The 20058-nt window shown below is 41.6% G+C and overlaps 1 protein-coding gene across 1 annotated transcript in view; it reads left to right on the forward strand.

The window, feature by feature from the left end:
• Positions 1 to 13490: 13490 nt before the first annotated feature.
• Positions 13491 to 20058, forward strand: part of MAP3K13 (mitogen-activated protein kinase kinase kinase 13) — a 175096-nt gene continuing 168528 nt past the window's right edge. Inside the window, exons 1-2 of the mRNA XM_058662178.1 lie at positions 13491 to 13598; positions 15416 to 15542. The gene's annotated coding sequence lies outside the window, so the exon portion shown is untranslated. The remainder of the gene's footprint in view (positions 13599 to 15415; positions 15543 to 20058) is intronic.

Consider the following 20058-nt stretch of genomic DNA (forward strand, 5'->3'; position numbering starts at 1 on the left):
TTCAAGAGACTCACATTTAGATTTCATTTTACTATCATAGGACATTTTCATGCATTTTGACTTTTGAGTTGCTTTAATTAAGATGTCTTTGTCTCTGTTTTGGTCATGATACAACTTGGCTGAGATTTCTTATCACTGTCTGGAGCTCAGAAATACCAGTACTAAAACCCACAGGGCCAGAACTGTGGCATAGTTGCTAAAGCTGCCATCTGGAACTCCAGCATCTCATGTGGGTGTCGGTTTGGGTCCCGGCTGCTCCACTTTTTTTTTTTTTTTAAGATTTTTTAAAGAAAAAATTTTTATTGGAAAGTTAGATATACAGAGAGGAGTAGAGACAGAGAGAAAGATCTTCCATCCGTTGATTCACTCCTGCAAGTGGCTGCAATGACCAGAGCTGAGCCAATCCGAAGCCAGGATCCCAGAGCCTCTTCCAGGTCTCCCACGTGGGTGCAGGATCCCAAGGCTTTGGGCTGTCCTCGATTGCTCTCCCAGGCCACATGCAGGGAGTTGGATGAAAGTGGGGCCACAAGCATTAGAACCAGCACCCATATAGGATTCTGACACTTGCAAGACGAGGACTTTCGGGCTAGGCTACTGAACTGGGCCCACTGTTCCACTTCTTACCCAGCACCTGTGAAAACAGCAGAAGACAGCCCAAGTCTTTGGGCCCATGCACCCGTGTGGCAGACCCAGAAGAATTTCCTTCACCCTGGCTTTAGATCTGGACCAGCCTCAGCTATTGCAGTCATTTGAGGAGTGAACCACAGTGTACAGAAGATTTTCTCTCTCTCTCTCATCTTCTTGTGTGTGTGTGTGTGTGTGTGTGTGTGTGTCCCTGTCTCCTCTAACTCTGTCTTCTAAATAAATAAATAAATCTTACAACAAAAACATGCTCAATATCTTCTTTAAATCTAAAGAAAAAAAAAAACCATTTTGACAGACAGCTAAAGACACACAGTATAAAAGCACTACTCAACACTGCCCCTTATCCCAGGATTCCGGTTCTGTGACTAAAACTAGTGCGGACTATGGCACCCCAAGCAATAGAAATCGGTGACAGTCAAGCTAGACCACCTAAAATATTCTCATGTGTCCATAACTTGAACCTTGCCACAACCTCAAGTTTTAGGGGAGTCCCTTGCAAGGGTGAGAGTGTATCATCTCAAGAAAATATCTCATTCCAAGATGGGATCTTGCTTTGTTTGTCTGACAGAGCCTCTGAAAGTCACATCCTGTTTGATGTGGGCCTCCCGGAGGACAAGAGAGATTACAGAGACAGCAGCATAATTCACAGTCTTATTGTTTCTCCTACTGGGATCTGACAGTTGGGTTGCAGGTGGTAGACCTTCCCTTTATCCTCAGATTAGCACTCAGCTACAAAGTTTCCCCTGACTGGCCAAACTAAAACACAGTTCTTTTGTGCGTTTATCACTTCCTGTACCAGCCAGTTGGCCATGCAGAGCTTGGATGTTCCCATGCATCTGATAAGACTCCCAGAGCAACCCTGGGAGGAAAGCGTGCCCAACCTTGAGAAGACAAGAATTGCTGACTGTTCCCCTTTTGTTACACTGTGCTAATCTAGTTGATTGGACAGTCTTTTGTGCCCATGACAATGCTAACTTAGTGGATTGGATAGTTTTTTCATGCCAGTGTGAAAAACTTAAAGAACCCCAACAGTGGCCATTCAGGGCCGCTCCCCTCTTGCACTTGTGGTGGTACAGGACAGTCTGCTGGCCAGTGGCTAGAGTGCCTCTTAGACTCCTGAGTTTCTAAGAGTCTGCCTCTGACTCATTTTTGGGATAGAATCAGCCAAATCGGAATAAGAGTATGTCCCATCAAAGTCTGGACTCCAAAGGCAGGCCTGTCTTGTGAATGAACAGGACTGAGACAAGGCTCTGTGAGAAGAGAGGAAACAAAAAAAGACAGGACTTAGTAAATAAAGGCAGAGAAAGAACAGGACTCCGCAGATCTCAGCTGACAGGCACAGAGCATCAGGGGATAAACTGCAATGTGAGCAGATGTATCTTCACTGGTTAGTGCAAGAGATCTAGTGTTTCCAGATGCAGAATAAGCAGATTGTGGAGACACAATGGCCAGGACTGTCATCACAAAGCCTTCTGAATCAACTCTCCTAGGGATCCACAAGATCAGAAAAGGTGGCTGCAAGAGGCTGATATTGGTGGCATAGCAAACTAACCTTGTGGGGCCAGTATCCTATATAGGCCCCATATCGTGTCCTGGCTGCTCCACTTCCAATCCAGCTCCCTGCTTGTGGCTTTAGAAAGTGGTAGAGAATGGCTTGAGTGATTGGGCTTCTGCACTTTCATGATAGTCCCGGAAGAAACTCCTGGCTCCTGGCTATGGATCAGCTCAGCTCTTGTTGTTTGGGCAGTGAACCACAGATGGAAGATCACGGTCTCTCCTTTCTCTGTAAAATCTGCCTTTCAAATATAAATAAAATAAATCAGTAAAAGCTGACAGTGGTGATCGTTGTGATTCTTCTGGCTTCCCCCAAATAATTTACAAAAGGACAGGAATGTTTTGTTGGTTCAGTTTACTGTTATAGGATAAATATCTGAACAGGACCCAGGATGTGAACAAAAACAAAACTGGATGAAAGCATAAAAACTAACTTACGCAAGGCATGTTATTTACATGTGGTGGAGCTAGAATTCAAACTCATGTCTTACATACTAAAGCTTCTGCAACTTCGGAAGACAGATGCCAAGATCCCCACCTTAATTTTACTCAATTTTCCTTGTACACTAAGAAAGTGGATAAACCAATAATAATAATAAAAGCTAACATGTATGGAACTATTTCCATGTCTAGGAAATATTCTCAGCACACTGTATTATCTCATTCAATCTTTACCATAGCACGATAAGTGTGGTACTTTATGATCTACTCTCATGAAGAAATTAAGGCACAGAAATGTAACGTGATCAACCCAGGTCTTTAAATTAATAATACCTATTTGGAGTAAATATCTGCTTCTGTTCTTTTCCAGATTTACTTCAACTAATCATCTCTTTATGTGGTTTACAAACGTAAAGATTTGGTAATCTAGAGTCTCCTGAGTTATACTCTTCATATTTAATACTGAAAGGGAACAGATTTAATTTGTACTTAATACAAGGGCACCTCAAAAAGGTTATTGAGGAGCAGGCACTTGGTTTAAGTGGTTAAGACTGTTGGAACCAGTGCAGTGGGACAGCAGGTCAAGCAGGTCCATTTCCCCATTTAGTAGTCTTGGACCACTATCTTAGCCTGAGTTTCCTTGCCAGGAAATAGGAGGAGAGTCGAATACCAAGTTTGAGAGGAAGGCCCTGGAATAGATCAGTTGTTGCTTCTGTTAGTGTTTTTCTAGATTTTAGCCAGAGTGAAAGCAAGCAAAGCTTGCAGGCTCATAAAGCCCGCACTGTCCCCAGGCCATGGTGACCAAGTTCATTACCTGCCTGCATTGACAGGTGGGTTTCAGAGATGGGTCAGGACCAGGGAACTGTGCAGCTGCACACACTCAGCCATATGTCCTCTGTTGTCTGAGTTACCTCTTCCTCTCTACAGAGCAAAGTCACTTTTCTGGGAGCGCCCAGACAGCCCCTCAAGGAGGGGCACCCCCTGGGCCAATGGGTGCTACCCATCCCCTACCAGCTCCCACTATCTGACACTTCTTCCTTCACCCTCCAAATATTTCTTTCTCTATTCAGGCTCCCTACATTCTCTATTCCTACTCCCACCACACAGTGAATCAGAGAAGACAAAGAAAAACTATGGAGTTGTCTTCCAGTCTTAGTGTGTGGTCCTATGGCACAGAGGAGCAGACTTGCCAGGACAAGTTCTGGGTTCACTGAATGGGGCCGGCTGGCCTCAGCACTCTATTCATCCTCCTGGTCCTTCTAATCAGGAACAGATAGCTGGTGCTCTGACCAATATGGGACATGATGCACATCCTGAACACACAAAAGACACATCATCAAACATTTCACCTGAAGCTGTATGGTACTAACATTCACCAAATATTTATATCACCAGACATGTGTACTTATCTTACAATCAGAGCAAAACTACAGAAATCTAACAATTACTTTTTTATAATTTAAGAATTTATTTGAAAGGCCAAGCAAGAGAGAGAGAGAGGGAGGTCTTTCATCACTGGTCCACTCTTCAAATGACCACAATGAACAGAACTGAGCCAGGACAAAGTCAGGAACCTGAAACTCCCTCTAGGTCCTCCATATGGATATCAGAGGACCACGTACTTTAGCCATCATTTGCTGCCTCCCTGGTGCATTAGCAGAAAGCTAGATGGGAAGTAGAGTGAGTATGAATGGAGCTAGTACTCCAATATGGAAATGCTAGCATTGCAAGAGGCAGCTTTACCCACAGTAACACATACCAGTTCCTCTATCAGTTTCCTGTCTACCGGATACTTCGTGTTTTTTCTTCTTGCTATCGTTCATATGGATTGTGATTTCGAATACAATATCCCTTATCAAAGTTAAGAAATGAGCAGGTTCAGTGAAATAAGCCGATCCCAAAAGGACAAATATCGCATGTTCTCTCCAATCGAATATGTTGAATACATGAATATATGAATATATACATATATTCATCTAGAGGAACTGTATAGTTGAGACTAACAAAGCAAGAAGTGAAGATACATTGCACTCTGCATTTCTGCTCCTGAATCAAAGATGAACTTACATTGAAACTGTTAACTATATCTTGACAATAGGATGCTGGACCTTCTACCATTGCCTATAGCTACAATGTCAGGATACATTTAAATATCAAAATGATGGACTGTGACTGTTGTTGAAAAACTATATTATTGTAACAATATAGGGCAAACAGTTGGGGGGGTGTCAGGAGGGGAGAAGGAGAAATCTCCGAGCCTATGGAGCTGCATCATAAAAAAGTTTAAAAAGAGGAGGAAACAAACAATGTTTAAATGGAGGAACCAAAGAATAAGAAATAGCTTGGTATAAATATGTTGAGTGAGTAGCATTAGGGCACATATGTGATAGAATATATATAAAAACACTCAAGGAATTGATTTTACTTATTTTCCACAAAGCAAAAGATGACTTGTTCTAAGGTATACAGAGTAAAAACTAAACCCTGGGTCTAGCATGATGACTCAATGGCTAAATCCTCACCTTGCATGCGCTGGGATCCCATATGGGTGCCAGTTCATGTCCCAGCTGCTCCACTTCCCATCCAGCTCCCTGCTTACGGTCTGAAAAGGCAGTAGAGGATGACCCAAAGCCTTGGGACCCTGCACTCATGTGGGAGACCTGGAGGAAGTTCCTGACTCTTGGTTTTGGATCGACTCACATGGCCATTGTGGCTTTTTGGGGAGTGAACCAGCCAATGAAAGATCTTTCTCTCTGTCTCCTTCTCTCTGTTTTTACAATAAAATAAATAAATCTTATATTGTACAAAAGCTGAGCAGGTGTGATGTATTGGACCTCAGCTGGCAATAAGAGATAAATAAGGCCTAAGAGCTTCCCTTTCATAGTTCAGGCTAGGACGAGTTTCCTATATGGGATTGGCCACTCCTGGTTACCACAGTCCATTAAGCCCAGAAGGCATTCTGGATGGTTCAAAAGAAGAAACAGATGGAATAATTTTGGTCACTGAGGTTTCACAAAGCGTAACAATGATTAATTATTACTTTCATGAATATTTGTTCACTCTTGAAAGCAAAAACAGGTTTTTGCTGTTAGAATAGTACTGATTTCCATAAGCCCTGGAAACAGATAGCAGCAGGAACCCATTTAATCCACCAAAGACAACTGCCTCATTGACCCTAGCCAACCTGTCCATGGTAAGCAAGTACATGTAGGCCCCGGTCTCCCAAGGGTTAACTCCACAGCTTAGCTTGTTTCTAAGGGGTAACAGGCTGGGCAATCTTGGCCTAATGCATTTTAGCCCCTGGCTTGACTGCAAGTTTCTCTTCCTTACTTCCCCTTTGTTAAGATGCCCCCAGGGGAGTTTAGGAGTTGCTTGAGCATTGGGATAATACTGGGAGGGACTAGGCAGACTATAAAAGATGCAGGCTGACCCCAGATAAATTTGGCATTCTGTTTACAAGAGTGACCCACTGCGTGTTGTCTTGTGTGTTGTCTGTTTGTAACCCTAGTCCCTCCGCTCGGCTAGGGGTACGCGGCAACGCGGGCGTTGCCGACAGGTACATTCTTCCTGGGAGTGACCAGCTCTTACAGGTGATATCACTCTCTAAGACCTCTGCATAGCTATGAATTTTTGTGTTCCACTTTACCCTTAAAATCTGTGTGAGATTAACATCTGTCCAGCTGGCAGAGACTGTGCAAGAACTTCATACCTCTTCCCTACTACAATTAATTTATAGTATCTTCTTACTTCGTAGACACTGTCCTCCAGGGAAATGCCTTTGGTCAGGCTTTCTAGCAACTTGGATTGGCAGGCAAGATTAAAGTGGCCTAAAATTCCTCCTGAAGCAACAGGAGATAATAACCAAAGCATGCAATAATTTTGAGATGGGAAACTGTTTCTAACCCAATATTGCAGGAATCGGTCACCAGCAATTTCTCATCTACCTCTCTTGTTTCACCGGACTGCAGAACTTACTGACTTCTTCCCTTCACTTAGGATATAGTTGTGAGTGTCTGTAACTCAAAAAATTAGTTGGCTGAAGTTTCAGGCTGGCTTCTCAACAGGGCATGGTGAGTCAAGTGAGCCATCTAGTGGACAAAATTGAGTTGGGCACTCACTCTTGGAATGATAGTCTGATCCGCGGTTCAACAGCACAGCAACCCACTGACCCTAAAGCCTGTCATCTAGTTCTTTTGTTTGGCCTCATATGATGGGACTAGTGTTACAAGCAGCCAATACCATGCTGATTTTTGTCTCACAGTTGGCATCCATGTGGGCTTATTATTTGTTGAGTCTATGGCAGCATAACAAATCAGTGGAGCAGGTGTCTCCATGAAGCTGCTTAGAGACCACTTGACAGGGCATTATATATTGTTAAGAATTGTTATATTCTCAAATGGTGTTGGAAAAATTGAGTTTACACATGCAAAAGTAAGAAATAAGATCCTACCTTACACCTTACACAAAAATCAACTTTAAATGGATCAAGGATCTAAATAAATTTAGATACCATCAAATTACTAGAGGAAAACACTGGGGACACTCAGCAAGGCATAGGTATAGGTGAAGACTTATTGGAAAAGACATTAAAAGCACAATGAAAGCAAACACAATGAAAACAAAAGCAGGTTTTGAATCGCAAAGGAAACCATCAATAGTTCTGAAGACGCAGCCATCAAATAAAATGTTTGCGAACTACATTAACTGATAGAAGACTAACATCCAGGAATTATGAAGAACTCCAGAAAACAGCAGCAAAACAAACAATGCAGTTAAGAAATGGGCATTTTTCAAAAGAAGAAATTCAAATGGCTAATAAACATTTGGGGGAAAAAATGCTCAAGTTCTCAGGCTATCAGGGGAACGCAAATAAAAACTACAATGAAGTTCTGTTTCATCCCAGTGAGAATGGCTGTCATACAGAAATCAGAAAACAATCAGTGCTGGCAAGGATGTGGGAAAAAAGCTACCCTAATCTGCTATTGGTGGAAATGTAGACTGACAAAGCCATCATGGAAGGCAGGATGGAAATTCCTCACATCTTTGAATATGGATCTGTCATATGACCCAGCCATCCTACTCTTGCAAATATATCCAAATGAAATGAAATCAGCATATGATAGCATTATCTGTACCTCCATATTTCTAGTGCTGAAATACATAATAGCTAAGATATGGAACCAACACAGATGCCCAGCAATTGATAACTAGATAAAGAAAATGTGGTAAAAGATAGGTCTGAGATCACCTAAGATGAGATTTCTTTGAGTGTCCCCTCAACTAAACTGCTGGACTCATAACTCCAACAATGAGCAGAATGGCAGGACCTGTGGTCTGGCAATGGAGTGCATGTTTCAAAACTGGACCTCCTCCATGGCCTTGATGGAGCAGTGGATGGCATACTTAGAAACACATGAAGGATATGTCAGACCATTGGAGCCTGCAGAGGACATTTGGTACCACAGCAGAAAAAAGAGGGCAAAGACAAGTTGGTCAACTACCCCAGTGAAGTGTGACAGCAAATTTCTGGGAAAACGAAGACTCAGGAGCGGACTGTGTCAGCCAATGGACCTTGGAAGGATATCTTCATTCTTAGATTTGTGAGATCGACAGCATTTCAGAACTATCAAAACCACTTAAACAGATCCCTTGGAGCATGCTCCGCACGCGGGACCTTGGGATGACATCTGGTGACCGTTCCCCTTCCCTGGGTACTGAGGCAGTTGGGAGGCGGGGTGTGGCTTCTTCCCTTATTTTCCTCCTTCCCCCAAATACAGGAAGATACAGAGGTTCTAGATGGGATTACTGAGTTGCTGTAGCAACCACGCCTGTCATAAAAACCAGTTATGGAGGTCAATACATCTCCTTATTGTTTAGGCCACTTTATATTTTATTTTGTGAGCTACAAAGATGTACTGCCAAAATCACCTGCCTCCTTTGTAAAAAATTTGTTTTTACTTCAAAGGCAGACCTACAGAGGGAGAGAGAGAGAGAGAGAGAGAGAAAGAGAGAGAGAGAGAGAGAGAGAGAGAGAGAGAGAGAGAGAGAGAGAGAAAGAGGAGAGAGACAGAGAGAGATCCTATCTTCATGGGTTCATTCTCCAAATGGCCACAACAGCTGACATTGAGCCCATCCAAAGCCAAGAGCCAGGAGCTTTTTCCAGGTCTCCCACGTGGGTTCAGGAGCCTAAGAAATTGATCCATCTTTTATTGCGCCCTCAGGCCATTAGCAGGAATGCAGGATTGGAAGCAGAGCCACCAGAACCAGTGCCCTCATGGGAAACAGGCTTAACTTGCTACATCACAGCACAACAGGGCCCCCACCCCCCATGTCTGCTTTCAAGAAGCACATGCCACTGGGCTGCAGAGTGGGGTGGTCAGGTTGCCCAACTGTCAGCCTCTTTAGGGTCCCCCTCAGCTTGCAGATCACACCCTTCCTAGGGCAAGCCTTTCTGGGATCATGGGCCAGCCATTGCAGCCTGATGACAATACTCTGGACAGACAACACTATTCTAGAATGTCCCCTTGGAGTGGCCAAGGATTCTGGATCTGTATTCACAGAGTATTTTAACTTTTCTTCTGAGCAATCCTGCTTTGTCCCATTGACTAATAAAAATCTTTCTCCTGAGCCTGGAGCGATAGCCTAGTGGCTAAAGTCCTTGCCTGCATGTACCAGGATCCCATATGGGTGCCAGTTTGTGTCTTGGCTGCTCCACTTTCCATCCAGCTCCCTGATTGTGGCCTGGGAAAGCAGTATAGGATAGCCCCAAAGCCTTGGGACCCTGTTCTCACATAGGAGACCCGGAAAAGGTTCTGAGCTCCCGGCTTTGGATCAGCTCAGCTACCCCTATTGCAGCTACTTGGGGAGTGAACCAGCAGACGGAAGATCTTTCTCTTTGTATCTCCTTCTCTCTATAAATCTGACTTTCCAATAACATTAATATAACTTAAAAAAATTCTTTCTCTCCATCTCAGCCTTACTGCTGTGCTTCTAGGAAACTCAATCTGTCTTAACAATATGGTGAAATTCAGGGCCCAGTGCGACTGCTCAATTGGCTAATCCTCCGCCTTGTAAGTGCTGGGATCCCATATGGGTGCCAGTTCGTATCCCAGCTGCTCCATTTCTATTCCAGCTGCCTGCTTGTGGCCTGGGAAAGCAGCAGAGGATGGCCCAAAGCCTTGGGACCCTGCATCCATGTAGGAGACCTGGAAGAAATTCCTTGGTCCTAGCTTTGGATGGGCTCAACTCCAGCTGTTGAGGTTATTTGGGAAGTGAGGCAGCAGAAGAAAGATCTTTCTTTCTGTCTTTCCTCTCTATATATCTGCCTTTCCAATAAAAATAAAATAAATCTTTAAAAAATATGGTGAGATTTAGCAGGACAGATTCATTATTGTCTAGAAAAAAAGAAACATATTCATGGACATTTTTTTACCTCTGTTCAGACTTTATTGTGCTTCACGATAAGGTATATTTTACATATTGAAGGTTTGTGGCAATCCCAGATCAAGCAGGTCATTGGAGACATTTTATCCAACAATTTAGATGGCAATTAACATTTTTTAGCAAGAGAGTATTTAAAACTAAGGTACATACATTTTTAAGACACACTGCAGTTGAATACTTAATAAACCACAATATAGCATAAACAAGATTTTTATATGCACTGGAAAAACCAAAAACATTTATGTGATTTGCTTTTTAGCAACATTCATTTTTTTACTATGGTCTTAAACTGAGCCAGCTGTATCTCCAAAGCATATTTGTATTATATAAAGTTCAAGTATAAATGAAAAAATAAAAAAATAATAAAATGGCAATACCAATATATGATCACTATTTATCCATAATACCTTCCCATGTTAGCTTAGTCCTACACATTGAATTTTTCCATCCATTAATACTACAGGGCACTGATGCTAGCTTTGAGATGTACCACAATGTCTTCTTCTTTTTTTTTTTTTTTTTAAAGATTTATTATTATTGGAAAGCCGGATATACAGAGAGGAGGAGAGACAGAGAAGAAGATCTTCCGTCCCATGATTCACTCCCCAAGTGAGCCACAACGGCCGGTGCTGTGCCAATCCGATGCCGGGACCAGGAACCTCTTCCGGGTCCCCCACGCGGGTGCAGGGTCCCAAAGCTTTGGGCCATCCTCGACTGCTTTCCCAGGCCACAAGCAGGGAGCTGGATGGAAGTGGAGCTGCTGGGATTAGAACCGGCGCCCATATGGGATCTCGGGGCGTTCAAGGCGAGGACTTAGGCCGCTAGGCCACGCCGCCGGGCCCATGCTTGTCTTCTTGTTTATCTGTCTTCCTCCCAACCCACTCATCTATTGTCTGACCTTTTCTTCCGCTTCCTATCACTATAGTTTTTTTTAAAAGTGGAAGGACTGGGGGCGGGGGTGGGACATTGTGGTGCAGTTGGGTAAAACACTCCTTGGAACATCCAATATTGCACTACTGGGTCAAGTTCCAACTACTTTGTTCCCTGCTAACGCACAGGGGAGGCAGCACATCATGACCCAAGTACAAGTACTTGCATGCCTGCCACTCATTTAAGAGATCCAGCTGGAGTTCCTGGTTCCTGGCTTTGGCCTGGCTTGTTGAGGATATTTGGGGAGTCAAGGGTCTTTAAAAAAGGGAGGGGGAGAACTTTAATAGAAGTTACAATTGTAGTAGCAAGAAGGGACTAAGGCACCTACAGCTAACACTGGAATCCATTCACTTGTTTACTTATTCATCAAGCATTTTAATTCTGTTATCTCCCACAGTGTTAGAATACTCAACTGTCCACCAGTTACAGGACACTGCTCAAATAAGTGTTACAATGATGTACTTGGTCAGATTAACAAGGAAGAAAGGAAGAGTCCCTTGCCATCTACTGTCTGCTGGTCACAGTGACAAGTATCATACATGTTTGCTTCTATACAGACTATTACAAAGTTTATTCTACGAGAGGTTTTGAAGAACAATCTAAGACCCAGAGCATGAAGGTGATTAATAGCAGATGGCTAGTTAATAGCAGAGCTGGGCAAACAATCCAAACAAGCTGGCTTTAAGATCTGTATAAACTATGATTATTTGAAAATGTTTAAGATGCGGCTCAAATAATTTAAAATATGATTAAAACATCATTATGCTTTATATTTATGTTTACTAACTTATATGTGCAGCAAGGAGGGGAGAGTGTCACGAAATGGAGTCCGTGTTAGCACTGATACTGAATGATTTTTCCATTGGAAGGTTAAGTTTCTCACATCAGATAGGAAACTCCACAAAGTCAGGGATTATTTTACTCATCTTTGTAGCCTTAACATCTGGCCAGGTGTCCCAACTGAATTAACAAATAAATGTATGGAATTAGGATTCTTACAAGCTAGAATCGACTGCCACTAACTAACTGTAGCTTTTAGAAGATTACTGAATTCCTACAGTCCATAAATTCACTAAGGAGATCTTTGAATCGGTGAATGATTGAACTGGGGGAAATTTCAATATCATCTATTCCAACCATAATAGATCATGAGTCAATGGGATTACTGGAATATTTGGAATGCAGATTCACTATCAGAATTTCAAGGGTAATAATACCCTTTGTCATATCCAAAAGCAAAGGTCCAGTAGCTAAGAAAAGCTTCTTCGATTAGAGATGTGAAATGAAATTGTGCTGTCATCAGCAATAAATTACCATCTGGAGCTGCTGGGGTAACTTACTTAGTTCAGTCTGTTAAAACCGTAGGTGAGGATCCTTGGAGTTGATATGTCATCCCTCATTTCTAAAATATAAAAGAAGTTTGCTGGGGACTCAGGGGTTACTGTGTTTTCAATCAGCCCAGCATTGGCCATGCCAGAACACTCAGGTGATCATCAGAACTGCAGATCATCCGGTAGGTTATGCTGCCTCTGTCTCCCCCATGCTTTGCACTTGAGACTCCATGTCTCAAGAGTGAATCTCCTCTCCTTAACACCTGAGACAGCCTGGAGAGCGGTGGTTGGCATTTTCAGGCTCCCCTCAGGTCTTTGCTAACTGTATGACTGTTACCCATCCGCTTCTCTGAATTCCATTTCCTTCCTTTGTCAAGATGATCATTCAAGCCTCCGTTCAGGTCCATAATTCTAAGGGTCTGTTGTCTCCAGGATCAATCTCCAGCTCAGCTAGTCCCTGTTATTTCTTGGAGAGTGGATTTCCTTTCTGCCAAAGTCGTTCATGGGATACCCTCCACGTGCTTGGCATCTCTCCCCCAGTACCTAGGACAATAACTGAGCAGGTGATTCCAAGGAGCACTATGGTTGGATCCTACACTCCCAGCTCTCCTTACCATGGTTATGCTCTGACAAGAGACTCCATGATAGAACAAATGTTCTCATTAATGCCTGTCCATTCCGTGTGCAATATACACAACACTCCTGCTTCTAGATAACAATCTGTTTCACTCTTGAAATGGGTGCAGGGTTAGTTAGGTGAGGGGGGGGGGGGAGGAAAATATCACAAGTGAGAGGGGCGGTGGTTGAAACCAGAAAGGGTAACCGCACAGCCCGCACTCCCAAGCCATCCGCTGGGCAGGGAAATCAGAAAAATCCTAAGCACAGCAATCCCGTGATTGCTTAGAGTGGTAAGTTCAAAGCACTGAAGCAAAGGTTAAGTGTCTCTGGAAGAGAAAGCTTTCAAAGCTGGAAAACTCTGCAAAACAAAATATACACTTCACAAGGCTGGCTCGTATGTACAGCCGGAAGAATAGGATTCGGGGCGCGCTCGAGCCCTCGGGGAAACCAAAAACAGGTCGGAAGTGACGTCAACGAACGCAGCCGGCAACCTGCGGGCTGCGGGGCCAGGTGGAATTCCGGCCGGACGTGATGCACAGGAAGTGGCGTCGCGCAGGCGGGTCCTGGCTGTGGAGGGCGTCGCGATGGGCGGGGCGGGCCGTCTGTGGTCCGCTGGGAGCCGCGCGTCTCCCTCAGGTAAACCGCGAGCCCTACCTGCCTACCTGAGCCGGGGACGGGCGTGGAACCCGGGCTTGGCTACCGGGGTGTCGGGGATCCTGAACTCGGGCGGAGAGGGCTGGCTCTTACCTTAGGTGGTGGGTGGACGGAAGGCTCGTGGGCGGTACATAATCCTGAGGGGATAGGGATGTGGAGAACTCAGGGGAACGGACTCGTAGGGGCCGAGGTCATCGACGAAATGTAGACAGCTCGAGTCTCTTGGGAATCGGCCCTGGGAGGTGTCGTGGGTTGGTGCTCCTGGTGGAGAGAAGTAGCCGGGGTCTCTGGGATGAGCCGACCTGACGTTCGTTTCCTACCTTGCCTGACGAAGCTGGCAGCAGGTGGACAGGGACCTCGTCTGTTTTTTCTCTTAGTTCTTAGGACAGTACGCTACACCGTTAGATACTGTGGAGACGGTGAATGAATGAATGAATTTGACTCAGCGGGGGAACTTCTCCCAAATCCGTCCCCCTGTGAAGGTGGAAGGAACTGGTGTTCCATCATTGGTTTATGAGTCCCACCCCCCCACCCCCGGGGGACAGGAGAGACCCAGGACGTGGCTTGTATCTTCTTCTTCTTTGTCTTATTATTATTATTTGGTGGATATTGCAACTTAGAGAAGGGTCTTAACACTTTGAGTGGACAGTATAAGGCGACCCACTTGGCTTCCTTGAAGTCCTCTTGATTTGCTGGGAAGGACTTTCAGGAGAATGTTAGGAAGGTCATGATGAAATGACAAGTGGCGTTTGTAACATTGAGCTGCTAATTGGTGTTCTAAGTGCTTTGTTTTCAGCAATAAAGCTTATTCATTCCCCCCCCCCCGCTTTTCTTTCTTATGTTGGAATAATACATTTGAGATGAAAGTTTGTATTTCATAAATTTCATAATGAAAATAGTAATTTATGGAAAAATCCACTCAGATTTCATCTGCTATTTACACAAAGCATGAGCTCCTCAGCAACTGTAGAAAACCAGAAGACCCTCCCCAAAAGAATTAATTCTTGAAGATCAGACTATGTCTAAAATGTAGTGAAAAGTGAACATACATCTAAAAGCAAGTGCCAGCGCTTCTCAGCCTTTTGGCTAAGATCAAGTGTAAAAGCAAGTGCTGTGGCTAGATTGTTTTTGGTTATCAAATGGAAAAATACAGGTGACCCATCCAGCTATGTAATGAGATCTGAGTATGAATCATTACCTAACTGCAGTCCCAGTGATGTGATTGTGTGTGTGCATGGGGTGGGGGTATATAATGAGACAGAAGCACCTGAGATATTCCTCCAGAGTCCTCTCATTGCATTTGACATAGTAACGGATGAAAGCCTGAATGTGTGCCATATCGTTGGGTGTTGCAGTGTGTATTTTAGGAAGAAGAAACTAGTAAGCAATTTTAGATGCAAACCCCAAGCTGTTCTTCAGATAGATTGAAAAAAAAATCTGTAAATTCAACCTGTAAATATACTGTTGATATTTAAATTTTAGAAGCTTTGACACCTTGTTTATCGCAGCTTCTGGGATGTGTCAGTACCCTGGTCATCCCTGTCTTTTTATGCTATTAGTGTGCTGCACATTGAGAATGCATAAAAAGGTAGCATAATACTGTCATGTTTTGAAATCCTTCAGATTTCTGTTAACAGTATCATTTTAAAAATAAGGGCTAATTTTGACACCTCTATCTGCTATTCAGTGACATGTCCACTAACTTGTACCCATCTAAATACCAATATAGCTTACTCATAAAGAATTGATAGCCAAGTGATGAAGATAGTTCTGTGCATTGATATTCTCTAGGTTTTCAGTTTTGCAGAACACTGGTAACTATGGACTCTAACATGGACTTCATTTAAAGAAACCCACAGACCATTGATGGACAAAAACATGAATCAGTTTGTATGGTGGCATTCAAATCCTAGCAGTTTGGGAGAGGTAAGTTGTTACTTGTTTTTCCTTTGGGTTGAGATGACAGAACTGCCTAAGATATTGTAACTGAAATCTTTTAGCCCATGTCTCTATGCTCTAACCAGAACCTTCCAAATAGTGTTTTGTATCTGTGAGGTAACTGTTATTATATTCCTGTCGAATTTATCAGAAGTGAAAAAGATTGTCAGCTGTACTGTTCCTGGAAGGGGATAGCTCTGCTTTCCTTTTTGGGAGATCTGGTTTCACATTAGAGCCTGATAAGAATAAGTTACTCTATGGATCTTCTGTAGAAATGAGGGCTCAAATAGTCATTTAAACAATTTCTCATCCACGTGTGGCTATGCAGTAGTGTATCAAATATACTGGCCCATTTTATTTTGTGTCTTAGGTTTAAGCAAGAGAAGAAGTAAAAAAGTCTTTTTTTTTTTTTTAATCCTGTCTTATGCTATTTTCTTTCCTCTCTTCTTTCCTTTTTTTAGTTTCTTGAGTGAATCATTTTTAGTCCTTTTTCCTTTCTGTCCTAGGAGCTGAAGTCTCTCTCTCTTTCTCTCTCTTATTTTAACTTTTCCTAATTTATCAATTCATTAATTTTTAAAAGCTTTTAACTGTGATATTTGACACTTTTTAATCAGTAACCATTAAACTTGTGGTTTTTCCTGATCTCTTTTTTAACATTCATTAGCTGCTGCTTTAGGTTTTTGTTTCCTTCTAACAGGCAATATTTCTAGTTCTTCATATATATTTATACTAGCATCTAAAAATTTGTAAGCAAAGGTATTTGTCAGTATAATACCTGAAATTTAGAAAAATAAAAACAAGGCTAAACCTAAACGCATGTCAACAGAGAACTGGTTAAGTGTCTTCACACAATGTAGCATTTCCTAGCTCTTCCAAGAAATATTTTGTATTTTGTAGCTCTTCTAAGAAATCTTTTTCTAAAAAAAGCTGTAGAGATGCAGATTTTGAAAACTCTTTCATATATATTGTTAACTGAGAAGAACAACTAGGGCTCTGTTACGGTATGTTTTTACTTGTGTTTTTAAAATATAGAGAGTTTCTCCAAACCCATATAAGGAACTATTGGCAAAGTTTTTCTGGGGAATGAGACTAGACGTCTACACTAGGAAGAGGATATATTTTTTATGTATTCTCTTTCTGGTGGATTGATTTTTGTTTATTATTTGTTTGCTATTTGTTTCTCATTAAGAAACAGATTACATAGCTTTGGGATGTTTTAATTATGGAGCATATTATTAATTCTTTATTACTTACTGTCATGATTATTTGCATTATTTAGGAGTTGGGTTACACAGGTTTTATTTTGTTTTGTTTTTTTCCTCAGAGCTGCAGGAAAGCCTTGGTGATACTGTAATAGGTTTTGAACCTTAGCATTAGATTTTTCCTGTTAACAAGAGCCAATAAATACTAAGTGCTTAGTGTCTATGAATTCAGTTTTCCATATTCTTGACCTGACCAGGGAGATGATATTTGTTACCTTGGTTGTAGGACAGCTTTATATTGTTTTGGCATGGTTTTTCTAAGGTGCGCATGTTGCCAAAAGGGGTGCACTTCGTTTTATTTAAATTGCTATTTAATAATCTTGAACTCCTTAAACAAGTCTTAAAATTATTATTCCACTTCTTGGGGTTTAGAATTGGCTTAAGGAATTTCAAAGAATGGTTTGTTCTCTGTTGGTAAATTGAAAAAAAATAATTCAGAGATCTATTTGTGAATAATTTTGTTATTTTGAATTGGTGGATTATCTGCCTTGGACTCAGTGAAAAATTCCTAGTGACTTTTATTTCTCTGACCATCTTTGCCTTCTACACTTTTATTGTGGGACATTTATAATGATAATAATAAGTGAGTAAACCAGATTATCCATGAAATACAAAGATATGGTAGTTCTCATTTTTTAATAGAATTTTATTTGAAATTTGTTTGAGTATGCATAGGGAGATTTAAACCTATATCATACCACTGACTGTGTATCCTGTTAAATTAGAATAATGGCAGAAAATCTAGGGTCAAGTTATGACTAACAAAATAGAACTGAGTGTGCTGAAGTCTTTTTGTAGCTCTGACAGAATACTTTGCATGAAGGCATTGCTGTCAAATTATTCTTTGCTTGTTAAGGGTCTGGGGATGAGCAATGTGATCACAAAGGGGAGATCATTGGACCAGATGCCTGGAATGGGACTGTTTCGTTGTTTGTGTTGTTTCTGTAGGATTTGTTTAAAGGCACAGTTAGAGAGGAAAAGAGACAGAGATTTTTCCATCTACTGGTTCACTCCCCAGATGCCTGCAACCACCAGGGCTAGGCTGAGCCAACCAGGAGCCTAGAGCTTCTTCCCAGTCTCCCACATGGGGGTGCAGGGGCCCAAACATGTGGCCCATATTCTGTTGCTTTCTCAGATATATTATCAGGGGACTTGAGCCAAAGAGAAACAACTGGAACTAAAACTGTGGCCAGTATGGAATGCTGGCACTGTAGGTAGAAGCTTAACCCATTGTGTCACAATGCTGGCCCCAAGGGACTGTTTGTTCTTGCTAGGATACTCAGTAGCAGTGAATTGAATTCAGGATAGATTGTTTCCTGATTCAAGATGATAGACTGTGGTAAGCATATATGAAGAAAGGAGATGAAAATGAACCCAAGATTTACAAGTATGGAACACAGACTTGAAGAACATACCTGTGTGCATGTATGTGCCTGCACATGAATATCTCTCTGTATACATTACATGCAACATAAATTACAGACAAGTTATCTAGTTCAATAGGAAAATTAAATCAGCCTTTTAAGGCCTGGAAGGGACCTGTCATGAACCAATTAATGATTTTTGAGAGTAACTTAAAGAATTTTGGAAATTTTAAGATCATTCACAGGTCTCAGTGACAGGAAGGCAGATAAAAGCCTTATTAAAAAAATTAAAGCTTGGCAATTTAAACAGTTATGTCTAAGGGTATCTTTTAATATTCTGCTGTGGTATTGTTTTGGGAAGGAAAAAAGTATGCAGTCAAAACCTTATTACTATTCAGTTTGAGTTGAATTAGGCCCATAAGCCTTTCCTAGCATTTGGATTATGGGTTTTCTTCTGGTTTTAACCAAAGTTGAACAGACTCCATTAACCTACAACTCATTAGAATACAACAACTGGTTCCATTACTAGATATACCTTAAAGAACAAAATAACTATTTTAACCAATTTTGGGATTATATGAAAGATCAATTGTGATGATCTAGATTGAGGATACTGGGACTGTTCAGGAAATGGAAGACTGAATGTGATGGGGTTGCTATGTAGAAAATATATTTGTTCTTAGTTGAGGTCAAAAGTAATTCTAACAAAGAAAAGGCATTGTTGAGTGACAGTGAGCTGCAGGTCATTAGGGTTGTTTAAGTAGTATTTGAACATCAGAAATGTTGGAAAAATTTCTCATTGTATGGGAGAGTGCATGAGATGATTTTGAAGTTCCTACTCAAACTTCATTTTTTTGATAGAGAAATTTATTATAAATGGGTTTATGTACAACTAATTACATATTTAAAGTTATATCTAATTTATCCAGTTACTTATTCAGCAGCCTCAGGTTACCCATAATCAGAGTAGAAGTTAAAAATTGTCAGAGTACTCAAATATGAGACAGTATCTATTTGCTTTTCTTGGGTTCTTTCCCAAGTTTATTTATTTTTGATATATTTATTTATTTATTTATTTATTCGAAAGACAGAATTACAAAAGAGGAAGGGAAAGAGAGAGAGAGAGATCTTTTGTCCACTGGTTTGCTCTCCAGATGACTGTAATAGCCAGGCCTGGACTAAGCCCAAGCCAGGAGTGTGGCACTCCTTCTGGGTCTCCCTTTGGGGTGCTGGGGCTAAGTACTGGGTTATCTTCCTCTGTTTTCAAAGGCACATTAGCAAGGGGAGGTTGGGGGGAAGTCGGTGCTCATATGGGATACCAGCATCATAGGAAGTGACTTAGCATGCTGCACCAAAAACCTGAGATGGAGTTGTAACAACTTAAATAACTGATGTCTAACTCCATAGGTGTTAGAATCAATGAAGTGTGAGTAATAGAGACGGTCACATCCAAAAGAAGGAAAAAAAAAAACCATAAAACAAACCAACTAATTTAAAAGGTTAGCAACTCGGTTTCTTTAAATTAGATGAGAACATGAGAACAGCTCTGCGTTAATGAATGTTCAAAGTGATACTGCTGACTGAACAGAAATCATTTACGTTTAGTATTTTCTGTTGAAGATAGGGAAGAAAGCTTGAAATTTAGAAATATCTTTTTAGTATGTTAAATAACAAAAGAGAGGTATTTTGACATTTAGAGGGATTGCATCATAGAGGAAAGAACACAGACCCTAGAGCAGTGTAGACAGATGTGAATCTCAGCATCATATCTTGTTAATGAGCTATTTTGTTAAGTTTTATTATTCACTCCAAGTCTCAGTATCTTTATTTGTATAAAATGAATTTAGTAAAGATTAGAAATAATATATGCAGAGGTTG

This window comes from Ochotona princeps, chromosome 3 (assembly GCF_030435755.1).
Source record: "Ochotona princeps isolate mOchPri1 chromosome 3, mOchPri1.hap1, whole genome shotgun sequence".
Lineage (NCBI taxonomy): Eukaryota > Metazoa > Chordata > Mammalia > Lagomorpha > Ochotonidae > Ochotona > Ochotona princeps.